General features: G+C 41.1%; 1 long non-coding RNA gene across 1 annotated transcript in view; it reads right to left on the reverse strand.

Annotated features, from left to right (window-relative positions):
* LOC141424119 (uncharacterized) overlaps window positions 1–19,320 on the reverse strand; it is a 536,343-nt gene that overhangs the window by 463,115 nt on the left and 53,908 nt on the right. The gene's annotated exons all lie outside the window — the stretch shown is intronic.

Genomic DNA, 19,320 nt, shown 5'->3' on the forward strand with positions numbered 1-19,320 from the left:
TTTCTAGATACATATGATCATCCAAAACTGAACCAAGAGGAAATTAATCACCTGAATAGACCTATAACACAAAATGAAATTGAAGCAGCAATCAAGAGTCTCCCCAAAAAGAAAAGCCCAGGACCTGATGGATTCTCTGCTGAATTCTATCAGACCTTTAAAGAAGAACTGATACCAACCCTCCTTAAACTGTTCCATGAAATAGAAAGGGAAGGAAAACTGCCAAACACATTTTATGAAGCCAGTATTACACTTATCCCAAAACCAGGCAAAGACACCTCCAAAAAGGAGAACTATAGGCCAATCTCCTTAATGAACATTGATGCAAAAATCCTCAACAAAATAATGGCAAATCGAATTCAGCAACACATCAAAAAGATTATTCACCACGACCAGGTAGGCTTCATCCCAGGGATGCAGAGGTGGTTCAACATACGAAAATCAATAAACGTAATAGACCACATTAACAGAAGCAAAGACAAAAACCACTTGATCATCTCAATAGATGCAGAAAAAGCCTTTGATAAGATCCAACATCATTTCATGATAAAAGCTCTAAGAAAACTAGGAATAGAAGGAAAGTACCTCAACATTATAAAAGCTATATATGACAAACCTACAGCCAGCATTATACTTAACGGAGAAAAATTAAAACCATTCCCTCTAAAATCAGGAACCAGACAAGGATGCCCACTATCTCCACTCCTATTCAACATAGTACTGGAATTCCTAGCCAGAGCAATTAGGCAAGAAGAAGGAATAAAAGGAATACAAATAGGTAAAGAAACTGTCAAAATATCCCTATTTGCAGACGACATGATCCTATACCTTAAAGACCCAAAAAACTCTACTCAGAAGCTTCTAGACATCATCAATAGCTATAGCAAGGTAGCAGGATATAAAATCAACATAGAAAAATCATTCGCATTTCTATACACTAACAATGAGCAAACTGAAAAAGAATGTATGAAAACAATTCCATTTACAATAGCCTCAAACAAAATCAAATACCTAGGTGTAAACCTAACAAAAGATGTGAAAGACCTCTACAAGGAAAACTATACACTTCTGAAGAAAGAGATTGAGGAAGACTATAGAAAGTGGAGAGATCTCCCATGCTCATGGATTGGTAGAATCAACATAGTAAAAATGTCGATACTCCCAGAAGTAATCTACATGTTTAATGCAATTCCCATCAAAATTCCAATGACATTCATTAAAGAGATTGAAAAATCTACTGTTAAATTTATATGGAAACACAAGAGGCCACGAATAGCCAAGGCAATACTCAGTCAAAAGAACAATGCAGGAGGTATCACAATACCTGACTTCAAACTATATTACAAAGCAATAACAATAAAAACAGCATGGTACTGGCACAAAAACAGACATGAAGACCAGTGGAACAGAATAGAGGATCCAGATATGAAGCCACACAACTATGAGCAACTTATCTTTGACAAAGGAGCTAAAAATATACGATGGAGAAATAGCAGCCTCTTCAACAAAAACTGCTGGGAAAACTGGTTAGCAGTCTGCAAAAAACTGAAGCTAGATCCATGTATATCACCCTATACCAAGATTAACTCAAAATGGATCAAGGATCTTAATATCAGACCCCAAACTCTTAAGTTGATACAGGAAAGAGTAGGAAATACTCTGGAGTTAGTAGGTATAGGCAAGAACTTTCTCAATGAAACCCCAGCAGCACAGCAACTAAGAGATAGCATAGATAAATGGGACCTCATAAAACTAAAAAGCTTCTGTTCATCAAAAGAAATGGTCTCTAAACTGAAGAGAACACCCACAGAGTGGGAGAAAATATTTGCCAACTATACATCAGACAAAGGACTGATAACCAGAATATACAGGGAACTTAAAAAACTAAATTCTCCCAAAACTAATGAACCAATAAAGAAATGGGCAGGTGAACTAAACAGAACTTTCTCAAAAGAAGAAATTCAAATGGCCAGAAAACACATGAAAAAATGCTCACCATCTCTAGCAATAAAGGAAATGCAAATTAAAACCACACTAAGATTCCACCTCACCCCTGTTAGAATAGCCATCATCAGCAACACCACCAACAACAGGTGTTGGCGAGGATGCGGGGAAAAAGGAACCCTCTTACACTGTTGGTGGGAATGTAGACTAGTACAACCACTCTGGAAAAAAATTTGGAGGCTACTTAAAAAGCTGGACATCGATCTACCATTTGATCCAGCAATACCACTCTTGGGGATATACCCAAAAGACTGTTACTCCAGAGGCACCTGCACATCCATGTTTATTGCGGCACTATTCACAATAGCCAAGTTATGGAAACAGCCAAGATGCCCCAGCACTGATGAATGGATTAAGAAAATGTGGTATCTATACACAATGGAATTTTATGCAGCCATGAAGAAGAACGAAATGTTATCATTCGCTGGTAAATGGATGGAATTGGAGAACATCATTCTGAGTGAGGTTAGCCTGGCTCAAAAGACCAAAAATCGTATGTTCTCCCTCATATGTGGACATTAGATCAAGGGCAAACACAACAATGGGATTGGACTATGAGCACATGATAAAAGCGAGAGCACACAAGGGAGGGGTGAGGATAGGTAAGACACCTAAAAAACTAGCTAGCATTTGTTGCCCTTAATGCAGAGAAACTAAAGCAGATACCTTAAAGCAACTGAGGCCAATAGGAAAAGGGGACCAGGAACTAGAGAAAAGGTTAGATCAAAAAGAATTAACCTAGAAGGTAACACCCACGCACAGGAAATCAATGTGAGTCAATGCCCTGTATAGCTATCCTTATCTCAACCAGCAAAACCCCTTGTTCCTTCCTATTATTGCTTATACTCTCTCTACAACAAAATTAGAGATAAGGGCAAAATAGTTTCTGCTGGGTATTGGGGGGGGAGCGGGAGGGGGTGGAGTGGGTGGTAAGGGAGGGGGTGGGGGCAGGGGGGATAAATGAACCAAGCCTTGTATGCACATATGAATAATAAAAGAAAAAAAAAAAAAAAAACTCCCAAAGTCATTTGCATTAAATTATTAGTAGATTCCTGTATAGTTTTGGGGATGAAGGCAGGAGATTTATCAAGTACCTGAAATGATATATAATAAATATCAATATGAAAACCAAAAAAAAAGGATAGTGTCATTGCTGGTGCTGTATAGAATTCCCTTTTCAGAAAGATCTAAGCAAACCAGTGTTCTGAGAAAACCACTTTGAGATACACAGATCTCAGCATTAGAATATAAGCGCTGCAATTGAAAGAGCAAACAGAAGGGAAAAAAACCACACACACCTCTTGAAATAGCTTGAAGTCAATGTTAAGAAATAGCTATTTCAGAAGAGAAGTTGTCTGGTAAGAAGAGTTCTTTTTAAGAGACAAATTTATTACAGATTGTAGGAGACAAAGGTAACAAACTTACCAAATATAAAATCTGAAATTTGAGTACATTCCAGAAAACCACTAGTGGTACAGTTGGAATGGTTTAATAAAGTCTATAAATTAGGTACCAATACTTTCTAATGTTTTCTAATTTTTACTAAGATTATGGACATTATCATTTGGGGAATCTGGATGAAAGATAGGAGAAGTCTATGCTCAAAACTTTTGGTAATTCTGAAATGACTTGTAAACCTTCAAAAGGAGAAGTTTTTAAGTCAGTAGGGTGGAAGGTGATGAGCAATCAGAAGAGACCCCTTGGAGTTAAACAAGCCTCACCTGTTGAGTGTAATTGGCTATTGGCTGACAAGGACCATGGTTTCCAGCACCAGTTTAGGGCCAGTCTACTCCACCCTGCACCGCCCCCCCCCCCACTAGCACCATCATCTTTATTTTGATTGTTATAAAATTCTCAGAAAACTTACTCAAACATCTGGAGACTGAACAACATGTTGCTTCATGGCCAATGGGTCATTGAAGAAATAGGCAAGAAATCAAAAACTTATTGGAATTTAATGAAAATGAAAGCACAACCTACCAGAACCGATCGGACACAGCATAGGCAGTGTAAGAGGAAAGTTTACAGCCATGAGTGCATACATTAAAAGCACAGGAAGGTCTCAAACAATGCTTCATCTCAAACTCCTAGAAAAACAAGAACAAGCTAAGCCCAAAACTAGCAGAAGGAGAGAAATAATAATAAGGGCCAAAGTTCGTGAAATAGAAACCGAAAAAAAAAAAAAATCATAAAAAAAAAAACTGGTTCTTTGAAAAGATAAGTAAGATTGACAAACTCCTAGCAAATCTGACTAAAATGAGGAGGGGAAGACTCAAATTAGTAAAATTGGAAATGAAAAAGGGGAGATAACAACAAACACCAAGGAAATCCAGAGAATCATTATGGATTACTTTGAAAACCTATATTCAAATAAACTGGAAAATCTAGAAGAAACGGACAAATTTCTAGACACATGTGACCAATCAAAATTAAACCAAGAGGATATAAATAGATCTATAACAAGCAATGAAATTGAAGGACCAATGGTCTCCCCAGAAAAGTCTAGCACCTGAGAGACTTGCTGAATTCTGCCAGACCTTTAAAGAAGAACTAATACCAACTCTCCTTAAACTTTTCCATGAAGTACCAAGGGAAGGTACACTACCAAACTCATGCTATGACATCAGTATTACACTCATCCCAAAACCAGACAAGGGCACAACCAAAACATGAATTTTAGGCCAATTTCTTTGATGGTCTTAGATGTAGAAATCCTCAAAAATACTGGCAAACCTAATTCAACAACATATCAAAAAAGATCATACACCTTGATCAAGTTGTTTTCATCACAGGGATGGTTCAACATATGCAAACCAGTAAACATAATAAAGCATATTAACAGAAGCAAAGACAAAAACCACATGATCATCTCAATAGTTGCAGAAAAAAACCTTCTAGAAAATTCAAAATCCTTTCATGATAAAAGCTCTGATGAAACTAGGAATAGAAGGAATGTACCTCAACATAATAAAAGCTATATACAGCAAGCCTACAGCCAACATCATATTAAATGAGGAAAAACTGAAACCATTTCCCCTAAAGTCAGGAAACAAGACAGGGTGTCCACTCTCTCCACTCTTATCCAACATAGTCTTGGAATTCCTATCCAGAGCAATAAGGCAGGGATAAATAAAAGAAATTCAAATAGGAAAGGAAGAAGACAGGTTATCCCTATTTGCAGATGAGATGATCTTATACCTAAAAGACCCTGAAAACTTTATCAAAAACTCCTAGACATCATAAACATCTTCAGCAAAGTAGCAGGATACAAAATCAATTTTAAAAATCAGTAGCATTTCTATACACCAATAATGTACAGACTGAGAAAGAATATAGAAGAACAATTCTGTTTACAATAGCCTCAAAAAAATAAAATACCTAAGAATAAACTTAACAAGGGATGTGAAAGACCTCTACAATGAAAACTATAAACCATTAAAGAAAGAAATCAAAGACTACAGGAGATGGAAAGATCTCCCATGATCATGTATTGGCAGAATCAATTTTTGTGAAAATGGCTATATTACCAAAAGCAGTCTAACATGTTCAATGCAATCCACATCAAAATTCCAATGATTTTCATCACAAAGATTGAAAATCAACCCTAATGTTCATTTGGAAGCAATAAAGACCACAGATAGCCAAGGCAATCCTGAGCAAAAAAGAGCAATGCTGGAGGTATCACAATACCCAACTTCAAACTACACTACAGAGCCAGAACAATTAAAACCGCAAGGCACTGGCACAAAAACAGACATGAAGACCAATGGAACAGAATGGAGAGCCCAGATATGAATCTACACAGTTACACCCACCTAATTTTTGACAAAGGTGCCCAAAACATATAATGGAAAAAAGACAGCCTCTTCAACAAATGTTGCTAGGAAAACTGGATATCTGCAAGCAGAAAACTGAAACAAGATCCATGTCTTTCACCCTTTACAAGTTTCAACCCAAAGTGGATAAAGACATTAAAATAATACCTGAAACTTTGAAGCTAATTCAGGAAAGAGTAGGGAATACACTGGAACTTATAGCCATACATGATAACATCCTAAATAGAACTCAAATGGCTCAGCAGCTAAGAGAAAAGATTGACAAATGGGACTACTCAAAACTAAAAAGCTTCTGCACAAAAGAAACTGTCACCAGATTAAAAAGGCATCGCACAGAATCAGAGAAAATCTTTGCCAGCTATCTAACAAGGGGTTAAAATATACAGGGTGCTCAAAAAAAATAAAACTCCCCCCAAAATCGACCCAATGAAGAAATGGGTAAATTAACTGAACAGAGCTTTTTCAAAGCAAGAAGTCCAAATGGTGAAAAAACACATGAAGAAATGCTCACCATCCCTGACCATAAAGGAAATGCAAGTCAGAATCATGTTAAGATTCCACTCACTCATGTTAGAATAGCTACCATCAAGAACACAAAGAACAATAAATGGTGGCAAGGATGTGGGGAAAAAGGAACCCTCATATACTCTTTATGGGAATGTAAATTAGTACAACCGCTTTGGAAAACAGTACTGGAGGCTTCCTCAAAAAACTAAAAATAGAACTGCCATATGATCCTGCTATACCACTCCTAGAGATACACCCAAAGGAATGTAAGTCAGGTTACAGCAAAGGCACCTGCACACCCATGTTTATTGCGGCACTATTCACAATAGCTAAGTTATGAAACAGCCAAGATGCTGCACAACTGATGAGTGGATGAAGAAAATGTGGTACTTATATACAATGGAATTTTATTCAACCATAAAGAAGAACAAAATTTTATCATTTTCAGGTAAATGGATGGAACCATAATCTTAAATGAAGTTAGCCAGGTTCAGAAAGCCAAAGGCCACATACATATTTTCTCTCGTATGTGGAATGTAGCCCAATACAAATGGAAACAATATTATGAAAAACAGGTCATGCTAAGGAGAGCTCCCATACAAGACAGGGAGGGTAAAAGAAGTTAAGAAAGTAAGTACGGTTGGTGTACTTTCTATTTAAGAATGAATATAACATTTTTAAACCTGTTGAAATCACCATAAGAAAGGGAGTAAGGTAGAAAGGAGAAAAATAGAAGGGATGAACCAGTTTGGGTTATAAAACATATATACATAGAAATGTCACAATGAAACTCCCTGTATAGCTATCTTAGACAAACAAAAATTTCTTTTTTCAAAAACAGAGAACAGGATTATAAAACAGGTCCTGTCTTGGAGTTGGCACTGGTGGGAAGAGGAGGATATAAGGAAAGGGTATAGGAGGGTAAATGTGGTAAAATGGAAAAATGAGACCTATTGGAACTATTTCAGGAATGGAGAGAGGAGGGATAAAGGAGAATGATGAAGTGGGGAATTCGACTATGATAAAGTGTAAGAACTTTGTAAATGTCGCAATGTACTCCCAGTATAACAATAATAAAATTCCTAGAACATTTCAAAGTTGGGGCAGGTGGAGTGGCTCAAGTGGTAGAACACCTGCCTATCAAGCCTGAGGCCCTGAGTTCAAACCCCAGTGCTAACAAAATAAAACACACAAGAAAATTTCAAAGTAGTATTAATCATAATTCACTTTGATTATATAATGTAAAATAAACTGTATAATACCTTTGTAAGGAAATAACGGGCTAACTTCTAAAGAGGTAGATTTGAGTTTTAAAATCAGCTAAAGCAGAATCACTTGGAAAACCTGTTTTAAAACTAATGCCTAAGTACAACACCAAACTTATAGAATCAGAATGGACAGCAGTGGAGTATTTGTACGAGCTTACCATGCAATTCTGAAACACACTGAGAAAGTTGAGAACCACCCTTTTAAAAATGATTGTTCTGGAAATCAGGACTCTCTAACCACGAGATGGTGCCAGGAATCCAAAGACATATCATATGCATATAGAGAGAACATGTGCCCAAAAGTGGGACTGATGGAGAAGACTAAGGGAGAAGGAAAAGAAGGAAAAAAAAAAACCACAGTGAACAAAGAACAAAGAATTTATTTTTTTTTGGCAGTACTGGTGTTTAAATTCAGGGCCTCATGCTTGCTAGACAGGAACTCTACCACTTAAGCCACTCCACCAATGAAGACAGTGAACAATAATGAAATATATCACATCTGTGTAGGAACAAGTCACAACAAAACACACTGAAAACTGCTGAACAACACAGAATGGGAGAAAAGGATGAGAAAGTGCAGTGGAAGGGGTTAGATTGACTTAAGCACAGGTGAAATATCAAGGCAAAAATCCCACTGAACAATGAACACACACCTAAGCAATCAATGTAAAACTGGTCACACTAAGGATGAGGGGAAGGAAGGGGTAAAAGAAAAAAGTAAAGAAGGTGAATATGGTTGATGTATTTTCTATACAAGTATGAATATGGACATTCAAGCCTATTGAAATGACCATAAAAAGGGGACTAAAGTAGAAAGGAGAGTAATGGAGGTGATGAACCAAGTCAGGGTATAATATATATATGAAAATGTCACAATGAAATTCCCTGTATAACCAACATAAAACAAAAATATATATTTTTTTAAATGAAGGACAGGAAGGTTAAAACAAAAAAGTCCTGTCCAGGGGTTGGTACCAGTGGGAGGGGGGAAGGGCATAAAGAAAGGTGAATATGGTGGAAGCACTGTGTTTTCACATATGAAAATGGAACAATGTGATCTGCTGAAATTGTTCTAAGGGGAGGAAGGGGGATAAAGGAAAAGGATGAAGGGGGTGAATCTAACAAAGATACATTACAAGCACTTTTGTAAATGTCACAATTACCCCCAGCACAACTATAATATGCTAATAAATCAATAAAAGCAAAAAATTAAAGAATCCCGTGAAGATAATCTCATTTCACAGTTTTCTGAAGAGTTCATACGTCAGGAATCTGCTGAGGACATTGTACTTATCCTCACATGTGTTTATTTTTAAGTGTGTGTTGAACAGAAATGGCCAGCAAGCTAAGCAAGATAAATATATCTTCTACTAATGCTTGTCTTAGTCTGTACTGCTAGAACAAAACATTTGAGAATGGGTAACGTATAAAGAATAGAAAATTATTCTCTCACTTTTGTTGGAGCTGGGGAATTGAAGTCCAATTTGCCAACATTCTGTCTGGGGAGGGCCTTCTTACCATGTCCTCACCTCCCAGGGAGGAAGCAGAGCAATGTAAGTGCATGCTGGGAGAAGTCTCTTAAAAAGACCTTAATCTCATTAACAAGGGAGAAGCCTCCTTACCTCTTAACTGGCTTGCCTCTCACATTGACAATACCTGGGTTTTGAAGGAGACACATTCACACCTTCGCAATTAACTTGGTAAACCAGGCACATGATATACTCTAACATAAAGATACAGGGCTGAGCAAAACAAACCAAAAAAAAAAAAAATGAAATAAACAAACTAACAAGACACTGCTAGAGAGGAGAGCAACAACTCCCTAAAATAACAAAGCAGAGATACAGTAGTTTCTACACAGGAAGAGATTCTTTTTGACAGTGTGGTTAGGGAAGGCATCCCTGGGGAGATGACAGTGGATCAGAGACTGAATAACAGGAATTGCTGAGGTGAAGTTACCTAGGCAGGGCAAGTGCAGACCAGAGACAGGGACCATGCTGTCATGTGACAAATCAGAAAGAAAGTCAATGTAAGGGTGGAGAGGAAGGCAAAGGCCTGATCAGAATCATACACTGCCATTTAGATTTTATTTTTAGTGAAATGTACAATCGTCAGGATTTAAAAAGAGAGTAAAGCCAGGCACAGTGGTCAGAACTGTAGTCCCAGCTACTCAGGATGCTGAGGCAAGAGGATAATTATTGTTAATGAGCTGCATGTGGGGAATGAGGCAGTGAGAGAAGTCAACAGCACCTTAATCGCTGTTTGACTAACCAAACAGGTGAAGAAATCCTTTGCTAAGATGGGTCAAATGGGGGAAGAAAAGTTTTAGAGGAGAGTTGTGAATTAAAAGTTGAAATGTTTTATTTAATAACAAGAAGCCAGTGGGGGGCAGGGATGATAAGATTTAGAAATCATCAGCATCTAAAATTCAATATTGGGGCAAGGGGAGGACTGGGACTTTAACTCAGGGCTTCACACTTGCAAAGCAGGCACTCTTACCACTTGAGCCACACCTCTAGTCCAATCATCAGCATCTAAATAGTACTTACAGTTATAGGGCTGGATGATACACTTAGTCTAGGTAGACAGGAAGAGTAGAACTGAGTCCACACTTTATTGATGCTGTCCGTTCCTGTCTCATTAAGGCTACAGTGGTTATTTTTAAAATGGTGTGATTAGTTAAAAACTGGTGGAGTGGCTCAAGTGGTAGAGTCCCAGTACTGCCAAAAAAAAAAAAAAAGGGTATGGTTAAAATCAATTTTGGTAAGGTAAAAAGTACTACTCCATATGGTTGTTATAAGGAATAAACAAGGAAAACAAAATATCTAAGAGGGTGCCTAAGAGAGTAAATGATCAATAAAATTTGATTTTTTCCCTCATTCTGATGCACGGATGACATGTGCAGGAATTTCAGGTGCTCAAGGTTCTTGAGCCTGCTCTGAGAATGAAAGCACAGACAGACTCTTAACAGCAGAGTTCAGAAAGATTTTATTTGTAGAGAATTTAGTTGGAGAAAAGAGAAGAGAAACACTGCATATTGGGGAATGCAGGGGGACCTGGAAACCAGTGATCCCCTGGGTCAGGATGGGGAGTGGGTTTTATAGCCTATTTTTGCATTGCCTGAGGGCGGAGATGCCTTTCAGATGCAAACAGGCATTTCCTAAGGAGGAGAAGTGTCTCCTTGACCACTTATCACCTTTTGGGACCTCCTGCAGTCCATCCTTCAGTCCTTCATTCCCCCTTCTCAATGGTTGCCCTAACTGCTGTTAGGGATAGAGACAATGAAGTCTATTCAGTAACTGATTCCTGCTGACAGGGGGCAATGAAGGGGCCCGCAGCGTCAGGGCTGACCATGAGAGGGGCTGTCAAGGGGATCGCGGTAGTAGGTCATTTTCATCTCCACCAGAGGCATTTGTAGTTTGATGGATTCTAGGCGAGAAGAAACAAACTTGACAAGTAAGTTTAAAATGCAAGGCCCAAACACAAGCGAGAGAATAATGGCAACTATAGGCCCTAGAAAGAGTAGGAACCAAGTCCTGAAGGGGAGCCAGGATTTTATTTGGTCCCACATCTGTGTAGAAACCTGAGTTTCAAAAGATTGCTCCCAGAGCCATTTAGCTTGTTGGAGAATGTAATCTGCACATTCCTGTGCAATGCCTGAAGTGTTTATATATGTGCAACAGGAGGTATTGGTGATGGCACATACCCTGCCTTGTTTGGCCAAAAGAAAATCTAGAGCCAGGTGGTGGTCCATTACTATACAGGCAAGGGATGACAAAGACCTTTGCATGTCCTTAATAGCTAGGCCTGCCTGGTCTGAGGTGTCCTCTACCACTTTGGTTAGGTTTTTTTGCAGTTACATGATTGGCAATCACCCCATAACTGATTCCAGCAAGGGCTGCAACTAATGCTGTTATCCCTAAAACTATTAAAGTAAACTCCCTTATTTCTATGGGAAGCTGCTTTTATTGTAGTTAGAATTTCTCTTTTCTTTCAAATGGCTGCATGAGCATTCAGGATCAGGAAGGCGTACTTAGAATCTGTATAGATGTTGACTCTCTGTTCTTTTGACAGTCTTAGGGCTTCTCTCAGGGTCACTAATTCTGCCAATTGAGCACTTGTATTAGGAGGAAGAGGACCTGATTTGAGGATACCAAATTCTGTCACAACTGCAAACCCTGCATGTCTGACACCATTCTTAACAAAGGAACTGCCATCAGTGTATAATTCTAGATCTGGGTTTTTTAAGGGCCAATCAGTTAAGTCAGGTCAGGCAGCATAATTTTCCATAAGTACCTCCTCACACGAGTGCTCAGGATTTCCCTCTGCCTCTGGTAGAAGGGATGCAGGATTTAGGCTCTGACAGGTTCTTAAAGTTATTTCTGTCCCTCCCAGAAGCTGGGCCTGGTATTTAAATAGACGGCTGTCAGATAGCCAAAGTTCTCCTTTTGAGTTTAAAATTCCCCCTAGGCTGTGTGGGGTTTAGGATAAGTTTCTGAGCTTCAGACACTAGAAGGCTTATTGCAACCATTGCTCTGAGGCATCCTGGCCATCCCTTGGCACCTGATCTAACTCTTTGCTTAAGTAGCCTACAGGCTGGGGAGTGATGCCCTGGAGCTGAGTCAGCACTCCCAGGGCCAGTCCTCCCTTTTCATAGACATATAATTGAAACTTGTCTTGTACCGGGAGACCCAGGACAGGAGCTGTCATGAGAGCCTACATTAACCTGTGGAATGCATTTTCTGACTTGTCATTCCATTCAATAAAGGGCTGTGTATCCTTCTGTGCTTCCTTAAGGATTTGATATAAAGGCCTGGCTAGGTCTGCATATCCCAGGATCCCAATTCTACAGTATCCAGTGACTCCTCCCCCCACCAAAAGAACCTCAATTGCTTTAGAGTTTTAGGTAGAGGAAACATCAGGATTAGACAGATTCTATCTTCTCCTAGAGACCTCAGTTCTTTCTCCAGGACAAGACCTAAATATGTAACCCTAGACTGACACAATTGGGCTTTTTCTTGAGAGATTTTATATCCTATATCTGCTAAGAAGTTTAGTAAGTTTTCATGAGTTCAGTGGCTCATGAAATGACAGGCTCATTTGGTCCACAGAGCAGGAGGTCATCTACATATTGTAGCAGAGTAGCTTGTGGATATTGCCATTCTGCCAAGTCTTGGGTTAGAGCTAACCCAAAGAGGTGGGGGCTGTCTCTGAATCCCTGGGGGAGGACAGTACAAGTGACCTGTCCAGACTTTCTTGTGGGGTCCTCAAAGGCAAAGATAGGTTGACTTTTAGGATGTAAGGGAATGCAAAAAAAAGGCATCTTTCAAATCCAGGACATAATAGTAAGCAGTACCTGGAGGTATTTGGGCTAAATGTGTATAGGGATTTGGAACTACAGGGTGGAGAGGCACTACTGCTTCGTTGATCAGGCAGAGATCCTAGACTAGCCTCCATTTGTTAGGTCCCTTCCTGACACCAAGAATAGGAGTATTATATGGGTTGGAGCATTCTATTTAGCAGTCCCTGTCTCTAAGTCTTTGATTATGGGAATTAGCCCCTCCTTAACTTCTGGCTTTAAAGGATATTGGTTTTGATGGGGAAACCAGGAGGGGTCCTTGAGATGAATTAGGACTGGGGCAGCTGTTCATGCCCGTCCCACAGTGTGTCCATCCATCCACTTGTTGGGGTCTACTTGTTCCTCTATTAGGGGCAAGCAAAAGTACTCTGCTGGGGGTAAAAGTAGCTGTAGCCCCAATTTGGATAGAAGGTCTCACCCTAGCAGAGGAGTAGGGGTTTCTGGGACAATTAAAAAGTAGTGACAGAAATGGAAATCTCTCCAGGAGCAGGCTAAAGGCTGAGTGAAATAAAGTTCTAGAGGCTGGCCTGATATGCCTCGAACAGTAATTTTCTTGGAGGACCTGGGTCCGGGAGAGAAAGAAATAGCTGAGATGCTGGCTCCAGTATCAATAAGGAGGCTGACCTTTTGCTTTTCAATCATGAGTAAAACCTGGGACTCCCCTGATTTTTTGGTGGTCACAGGAGCCTGTATGGGAAGCCCCGGAACCCGTCATTGGGTGGGAGGTTCTGGTCTTGGTTCCCCTGGGAACCGGGGACAGTGTGCCTTCCAATGTTTTCCCCGACAAATGGGGCAGGGTCCTGGAGGTAGCTTTCTCTGGGGGGCACTCCCTCCTAAAATGGCCTGCCTGTCCACATTGAAAGCATGTTTGGACTTGGCCCCGGGGAAGCCTCTCTGAATGCTGCGATCAGAGCCTCCTGCCACTTATCCTTTCTCTTTTCCTTTTCCAGGTCCTTCCTTTCTTTTTCTAAGTCCCTGTTAGAGTATACAGATGTGGCTACACGGACCAATTGGTCCAGATCTCTGCTTCCTTCAGTCACCAATTTCTGAAGCTTTTTATGGATACCTGGTGCTGACTGTGTTAGAAATTTATCTTTCAGGACAATTTCCTCTTCCTGTGACTCTGGTATAATGTTGGTATGCTTTTGTAAAGCATCCTTAAGTCTCTGTAGGAAAGCTACTGGAGTTTCTAAGGGTCCTTGCTGTTCAGCTGTGACTTGGGAGTAATTAAGAGGTTTTACCTTGGCTCTCCTTAGACCCTCAAGAATGCAGTGTATAAAATGGTTATGACTCCATTCATCCTTGTCATTTTCAGGGTCCCACTTAGGGTCATACCTAGGCACTGTCTGATCCCCTGTTGGAATTGGGAATTGAGGTTCCCTCCTTTTTACAGAACATATCTAATTGAAGAATGGTATTATAATTAATGTTCCCTCCTTCTGGCCATCTTTCCTCATCTCCCAGAGGATACTGTGGCCAAGCCTGGATGCAGTAAAACTTGAGTCACTTTTGCTGAAGGCTTTCTGGATCAAAATCTTTCCAATGTTTTAATAAGCAGGCAAGGGGGGAATCCTTCCTGGATCCTTGAGGCTTGATTTCCCATCTAAAAAGGGAAACAAGGGAAAATTGGTCACCTTAACAGAGGTTTCTCCTTTTATCTAAGTGTCCCCAGATGAGGAGAAACTGTAGTGGGAGAGGGCATCCAGCTCTCCCTTGCTCCTTCAGGTGCCCCTTGTGGGTAAAGCCTTGGAGGATTTACAGATAGATATCTCAGTTGTACCCACCCCCCCTGAGATGATCTTTGACCAATCTCTCATCTATTTTGACTTGCCTGTTTGCCCTGCGACCCAAGTAGGCCTAATTCTCCTCTACCAGCTGAACATTTGTAATTAATAAAAATAACTCTATCAAAGTAACCAAGAGGGCTCGTATGGCCAGAAGGAGGTAGAGGCATGGATGGGGACTCCTGATGAAGTAGACTTTTGTCCCCCTATATATTCTGTGAGGCATATATACTTTCTATGAAAAGAGAGAGAGAGAGCATCTGGAGGCTTTTGCTCCAGTAAGGGGTAAAAACAGAGACCTGCAGTTTTTGCCTTTTAACTGCTTTTTTTTCTTTCCCTGAGGGCAGGCTGTAGAACCTGTTTAACCACTTAACCTGATGCTTGACAAAGACAGTTAAGCCTAAACTGGAGACTATCACTTTCTGGTGCCTGTAGGGATTTTTTTCCCAAACTCCCTAAAGACAGAAGCTCACTGCTATTTAGAGCAAAACAGGGACACACACACACACACACACACACTCATCCTGAACTGCCTGGGAAAGGGGAAGGAGAGGCTCAGGGTTGGGGGAAAAGAGAGTTTCCAGGCTCAACACAGGAGGGATTATTGATCATCCCTGCTGTCCAGATCAATCCTGGCCAAAGGCAGTACTGGAGCACTGGAAGCAAGAGGTGACCTCCACTCTCGGGCCACGGAAACCATGAAGGAAGTGTAAGAGATCTGATTGTCTGTTTGCCACGGACATGGCTGGAGAGGTCCAAGACTTAGCCGCCTTTGGGGCCTCAGGGCAGGTCAGGAAGTTGCATCTCTAGCCTTTGGGTGACACCGGGGAGTGCCCCAGCCAGAACACCTTTTGTAGCTTGAAGACAAACTTTCCTTTCCACTGGCTGTTTTCAGACCTCCCTTAAACTGGTCAGATCTTGAAAGAGAGAGTTAGCATTTAAGGAGAGGAAAAAAGAAAAAGCCTTGGTGCACTGAAGTTGGGTTCTGCCCACATAGCATTGGCAGTGCAGTATAAACCCATGCCTGGCATCTGAGTTTCCTCAGATTGCCTGCCATACAGCTGTAGTGGGCTCGGACCTTTTCCTCAGTTTCCCAAGGGAGAAACCCTCCTTAACAAGACAGAGAGAGAGGGGAAAAAAGGTCGACCTGAGAGTTCCATCATAGCTAGGCTGTGGTGGGGGGTCTCTCCTGGAAAACAGACTCCACCAGAGTGCTGGACACTCACAGTCACATTCCTAGGCAGTCTTTCCCAGTTTGGCACAACCTATACCGACCTCAGGTGATGGCTGGTCCCTTTGTGCATCGCCAAATATGATGCACGGATGACACACACAGGAATTTCAGGTGCTCAGGGTTCTTGAGCCTGCTCTGAGAATGAAAGCACAGACAGACTCTAACAGCAGAGGTCGGAAAGATTTCATTTGTAGAGAATTTAGTTGGAGAAAAGAGAAGAAAAACAGTGCATATTGGGGAATGCAGGGGGACCCGGAATCCGGTGATCCCCTGGGTCGGGGTGGGCAGTGGGTTTTATAGCCTATTTTTGCATTGCCTGAGGGCAGAGATGCCTTTCAGATGCAAACAGGTGTTTCCTAGGGAGGAGAAGTGTCTCCTAGACCTCCCTCGGTCTGTCCTTCAATTTCTTCCTAGGTAAAAGAGGATTCTGCAGGAAATTATAGTAGAATAGAAACTTCTTTTCACTCCAGTGTCTTTACAGCCAGAGGAAGTTTCAAGAATCACCGGTCTCTGCCTTTCCCAAATGAGATTCTTCCACACTCTCTATTTGGTTAAATGTGAGTAATAAGGTTGTATAGATTTCCTAATGCAGACCTTCACATTTCCCAACTTTTGCATGGGCTGGAGAAACTGTCCACAGACCACAGTTCGGGGGAGCATTAATTTACCCCTGCCCCACTTTACATATGAGAGAACTAAGCATGAGGGGGATAAAGTGATGTGACCCAAGTCCCAATCAAGTGTCTGACACATGGCCTGGAGCAATTTATTCAACTTTTTTTTTTTTTTGGTAGCACTAGGTTTTGAACTCAGGGCCTCACAGGCTTGCTAGGCACTCTTACTCCTTAAGCCACTCTGCCAACAAGCTCTGTATTGTGGAAAACACTGTTGTGGGGTACAGGAGGGCCACTCCAGGGGCTCTTGTCTTTGCTGGGCTTAGGAATAAGCTCACAAAACACGGATAGTGCACACACAGGTAGATTCATTAGAAAAAAAAAGGCTGCAGCAAGAGCAGTGCAGCGAACCCAGAAACCAGTGACTCCCTGCTGAGGTGAAGGCTGGGGCTTTTTATGAACACTTTAACTCTGGGTTAGGATAAGGATTAGGTAGGTTCTTTCCATTGGCCATGGATTCATGCACAGGCTGTCTTTGATGAGCTGGTCTATTTACCCCTTATGGGATGGAGGGGGAAACAACCTTGAGAGCATCCTATCTATCAGCCCCATGGCAGATTTACGGCCCCATGTATCTCCTCTTCAGGATGCAGGAATGCAGCTTTATGAGACCATGTACTTCCTTCTCAGGGTGCAGGGCTCATAGCGCTCTCCATGGGGGATGGGATACTGGCTCACTCACCTGTCCCGTAGGTCCCCATACCCAACAACACCATGACAGGGATAGCACTCATTGTTATGTAATTACCCTCCTCTCCACCAGCCTTCCCCTCTGAGTGCTCATTCCTGCTCTTTTACTGAAAACTGAGTTTATGAGTATTCTTGAGAAAGGTTGCAGGCTGATGATTTGTCTGAAATAGCATCCTTCCGTTTATGAGTTTCCTCAGTAAGAATGACCTTGTTACATATTCCTAAAATGGAGTAGGAGATACATTTTTTCTTTTTCTAAAAAAAGTCACAAATTGTATAATCAAACCATTATATTTATGACCCCACCTCCAATCTTATGTATGACTTTGGATCCATCTATAACATGTAAAATTTGTGAATTTTCATTTCTTTGACTGATAACACAGGTAATAAAACAGGGGTTAATATTTACTGAAGTTTTACTGGCAACCCAGTTTCTGAATCAGCAGAATAAATCTTTACCTGTGATCCAAACAACCTTGGACTAACTTTTTTAAAAGCAGTAGCTTCTGTTTTTAACTCATTTCTTTCCCTAACTGTAAGGTTAAGCAGTGGAGAGAAAGGCCCAAGTATGGGCAAGAACCTTATCTTATCACATATTACAAAGAAGAACATGGATACTAAACCCTTAGCATGTCTGAGGGTGCTTCCATGTCAGGTCTGAGGCAGAATTGGAAGCTATGTTTGTCTTACACTAAAAGTGCTACCCCTTCAATGCAAAAACATGGGGTACAGCAGGGCACTGGTGGCTCACACCTATAATCCTAACTACTTGGGAAACTGAGATCAGGAGAATCGAGGTTTGAGGGCAGACTGGGCAAGTACTTTAAGAGATCCCCATCTCCAAAATAACCACAGCAAAATGGACTGGAGGTGTGACTCAAGTAGTGGAGTGCCTGCTTTGCAAGTATAAAGCTCTGAGTTCAAGCCCCAGCCCACTCCCAAAAAACAAACAAACAAACAAAACACCTGGGTTGCAGTTTTCAGATGAAAAGAAAGGCTTTGGAAACAGGCCTGGGAAGAGCAGGCCTGGAGAGGCTGCAAGGAGAGTGGGGAGACAGAAAGGGAGGTAGGACTAGAATGTGGGGATGTGATGGTGGTAGTTTCTGATCTATCAGATAGGATTTTGAGATTTTGTAGATGTCACCCTCCCCACCTTAAAGCTACTGTTTAAGTGCTAAGATTATCTTCACAAGATCTCTGTCCTTGCATTCTGGCGTGGAAGAATCCAAGCAGAACAGGTGGGTGTATTGAGGAAGAAAAGTTTTATTAAAGAAAAGGGGATTACTGGCTCTGCCAGATGAAAGGAGGCATTGCTTGAGCAAAATAAAAAAAGCTAGCCTCTTCCATTAAGTGGTCAGGATTTTTCCCACAGGTGGGGCCAGAATTCATTGGTTAACTGGCTCCTTTAATCTACTGGCCAAGGGGAGTAGGGAGGGGGAGCAGTCCCAAACTTTCCCTAATTCTAACCTGCCTCATTACCTCCCGTATATCTAAAGGCAGCAGGCCTCTGCAACATAACCAGCTGTTATCCCAGGAAGATCCCAACATGCTCCCTCAGTTCCCCCTGCTGACTCACTGAACTTTAAAGCCCTTTCAAAGTTATCTTCATTCAGTTCAAGCAGTTCACAACAGTTCAAATGTGAATGCCCTGTGAGGAGCTATTATTATCTAACCCTATTAGTGTGACTAGGTATAGAATCAGAAGTAGTTAGCTATTGCTAACGCCATTTTAAAACTTAGGAGTTCAAGACAACCATTTATGTATTTATTTGGGCCTTCAGGTTGGCAGGCAGTTCTGCTGATCCAGACCAATTTTATTTTGGCTGGGTTCACTCATGTGTCTATGGTAGGCTGGGAGCTGGGTGGTCTGTGATAGCTGGAATGACGCAGTTCTCCATATGGTCTCACAGGGAGGATGTCTTTAATACAAGCATGTTGTCATGGTGACTGCAGAGAAGCTG

The sequence above is a fragment of the Castor canadensis genome, chromosome 6 (genome assembly GCF_047511655.1).
Source record: "Castor canadensis chromosome 6, mCasCan1.hap1v2, whole genome shotgun sequence".
Lineage (NCBI taxonomy): Eukaryota > Metazoa > Chordata > Mammalia > Rodentia > Castoridae > Castor > Castor canadensis.